General features: G+C 31.8%; 1 long non-coding RNA gene across 1 annotated transcript; it reads right to left on the bottom strand.

The window, feature by feature from the left end:
* Positions 1-757: 757 nt before the first annotated feature.
* LOC145156550 (uncharacterized) lies at positions 758-1,718 on the bottom strand. Its single transcript, XR_013736787.1, has 2 exons — positions 1,408-1,718; positions 758-1,152 (listed from the first exon to the last, which is right to left on the bottom strand). It is a non-coding gene; the product is annotated as an uncharacterized LOC145156550 (long non-coding RNA).
* Positions 1,719-3,581: the final 1,863 nt, after the last annotated feature.

Raw genomic sequence — 3,581 nt, 5'->3', positions numbered from 1 at the left:
ATAAAAAATTAGAAAGTATAATGGTATTTTTGGCTTTTTGAGAAACATCAACAAAAATGGAAGTACAGTGATATTTTTTTTACCATTTTCGTTCAATATCTCTACTTTTGGAGTTACTGGAGCTGGTCTTTTTTTTTTACCTGCATTTGAACTTTTATACATGTAGTTCAAAAGCTTCCATCATCTGTGATAGCATCCTCCCTGTATTTATTTTTGTTTAATATCTCTACAATCAATTTTTTCCTCCTGTTTAAAGTACGATGCACTGTTATGTATTTTGTCTAATATATATTGCATAAAAGTTTCAGTGAAATTCTTTGATTTTCGGTGATAAATATCAATTTACTTTCAAAGTACCTGTAATGTGTGTATGTCTATATGACTTTTTTGTTAAAACAATTTATTAACTATACTAACGTACATTCAAAATGCATCATTAAGTTACACAGGAAGCATTCTACTTTGATTAGTCCACCACAAAATGTAATATTTTATGGGGGATTGAAGAGATACATTAAAATTATAAGCCCTTTGATTTTTGTAATTGCATAACATACCCCTATGCAAGGATTTATTCCCCTATAAATATTATCCTGATTCGGATTGGTACAAAATCATCTTATATGGTCGTTTCTTCAAGGGGATTTAAATCACCTCAGATGTGAAGAATTTCAATATATTTTTAAAAATAATGGTGGTGACTTGGATAGCATATGATCAAAACTTCTAAAAGAGTTGTCATTTAATGGTACTAATATTGTTTTAATATTTTGTGTTATATAACTGCAGACTCTGTAACACACACAACATAATAAAATTACCACAAATAACATACTTTACTCTTTTTATCTATATAAGCAAACTACTTTTTATCAAGAAACTGATTTACAGCTTAGACATACTCGTGACATGTTTAGCACCCTTGAAATATGGCCATGGATTTCATTCAACTTAACCATAGAAGGGTACTTCCAAAGAATGTGTTGTTTGTCATTAAATTCATGAGAGCTCAAAATATCCCTTTCATGTCTACTCCAAAACAAACCACACCTGTGACCCTGTGTTCACCGAATTCAACCACAAACCAGTTTTTGAATTCCAAAACTTTATACATTGGTCTCCTACGCCACCACCAGAAGCTAGAAAATTGCTCTGAAATGGACACCAAAATAAGGCTTTTACAGTAGATGTATAGTCAGAACAATGGTGGATCCTTTGGATTTCCACCACGAAAAATGAACTAATATTAAAAATGCGGGAATCAAATTTTTTCAGAATATACGGGAGATAATTCAGGGATTCAAATTTTCACCACATTCAAATTATATATACTCCTATTATATCTGTGGAAAGTAGTCCACAATACCCTTTTTTGATTATCTCCGAAAAAAAACCATAATTTTTTACCTATTGTTCATCGGAGGTTAATCGGAGTATCACCAACTTCGTACCAGACCACTTAATCCACGTAATATAAAATGAAGTCCTACACAAACCGAGCCGCTGTACACGATCTCCTCTTCCCAATCTTTTGAAGTAATACAGTCTTCTTCCAGGTATGGTTTTTTTTTGTCTATTAACAAATCGGAATGAATATTTAAGATTAGCTCATACTATATCAGGCCACCTATGAATTCTTGCCCTCCTCTGTTCAAATTGATTTTCGATTTTGACTTTATACCCTGAAACGTCCTCCATTGCCGATGATTTTATTCTGAAATCAACATATGTATGTAGTACAATACATAAATGGGATGATGACTCAAAAGTAATAAGTTTCCCGTTGTCCATATTAGGTCCCAACGTATTTTTTGTGTGTATTACACCACTAAGGTTGTTATAACCGTTTAGAAATAATCCCTTTTACCAGTTTCTTCCTGTTAAAATGACTATTTGTAAACGGTTAGAATAACCTTAATGGTGTAATACGCACAAAAAATACGTAGGGACCTAAAATGGACAAACAGTAAACGTTATTACCCTCCTAAGATTTTTAGTATTTATTATTTTGAATATATATATTTTTAAGATTTTTAGTATTTATTTTTATATGTGTATTTCATATAAAGTTGTTCAAATTAAAAAGAATAAAAAGTAGAAAGGTTTGGATTGGATTGGATTGGATTTTGTAACCACATCATCCAGTTAACCTCTAGCAAAACAAAACCTCTAGCAAGGAGCTAGAGAGAAGAACAAACTATGGCCGGATTGGATTTTGTAACCACATAACGGATAGATGAAAACACAGGAAGGTCTAAATGAAGCCAATGCCCAACCCGTTTGTTCATATTAGGACCCTAACGTATTTTTTGTGTGTATTATACCATTAAGGTTGTTATAACTGTTTAGAAATAATCATTTTTACCGGTTTCTTCCTGTTAAAAGGATTATTTGTAAACGGTTATAATAACCTTAATGGTGTAATACGCACAAAAAATATGTTAGGGGCCTAAAATGGACAAACATGAAACGTTATTACCCTCCTAAATCATTATCCCTACATCATCCAGTTAACCTCTAGCAAAACAAAACCTCTAGCAAGGAGCTAGAGAGAAGAACAAACTATGGTCGGATTGGATTTTGTAACCACATAACGGATAGATGAAAACACAGGAAGGTCTAAATGAAGCCAATGCCCAACCCGTTTGTCCATATTAGGACCCTAACGTATTTTTTGTGTGTATTATACCATTAAGGTTGTTATAACTGTTTAGAAATAATCATTTTTACCGGTTTCTTCCTGTTAAAAGGATTATTTGTAAACGGTTATAATAACCTTAATGGTGTAATACGCACAAAAAATACGTTAGGGGCCTAAAATGGACAAACATGAAACGTTATTACCCTCCTAAATCATTATCCCTACATCATCCGGTTAACCTCTAGCAAAAAAAAACCTCTAGCAAGGAGCTAGAGAGAAGAACAAACTATGGCCGGATTGGATTTTGTAACCACATAACGGATAGATGAAAACACAGGAAGGTCTAAATGAAGCCAATGCCCAACCCGTTTGTCCATATTAGGACCCTAACGTATTTTTTGTGTGTATTATACCATTAAGGTTGTTATAACTGTTTAGAAATAATCATTTTTACCGGTTTCTTCCTGTTAAAAGAATTATTTGTAAACGGTTATAATAACCTTAATGGTGTAATACGCACAAAAAATACGTTAGGGGCCTAAAATGGACAAACATGAAACGTTATTACCCTCCTAAGTCATTATCCCTATATAAATTGTTTAATTGATTAACGTAATAGTCCTTTACATAAATGGCCCTTGTATTTTTAAGTAACATCATTGTATTCCCTTTTCAGTTGTACTTTAATATTGTTTTTAAATTAATATAATTAACAAAGTTTTTCAATATTCTTTATACAGTAATCTAATTAACTATAGTTCTAATAACTGAATCAAGGTTAAAACACTAAAAGCACAAAAATAAATAAATAAATAAATAAAGCCATGTAAGACGACAACATGTTTAGAGGTGTTTTGATAAATTGAATGAATGTTGGTTCAAACGTTTTAATGGTTTCGATAATTCTAAGATTTTGATATGTTCAAAATTGTTTGGAGGT

Source organism: Lactuca virosa, chromosome 2 (assembly GCF_052849685.1).
Source record: "Lactuca virosa cultivar CGN04683 chromosome 2, Lactuca_virosa_CGN04683_v6, whole genome shotgun sequence".
Taxonomy (NCBI): domain Eukaryota; kingdom Viridiplantae; phylum Streptophyta; class Magnoliopsida; order Asterales; family Asteraceae; genus Lactuca; species Lactuca virosa.
Note: the sequence above shows the minus strand (reverse complement) of the source record. Positions and strands in the feature narration are given on the sequence as shown.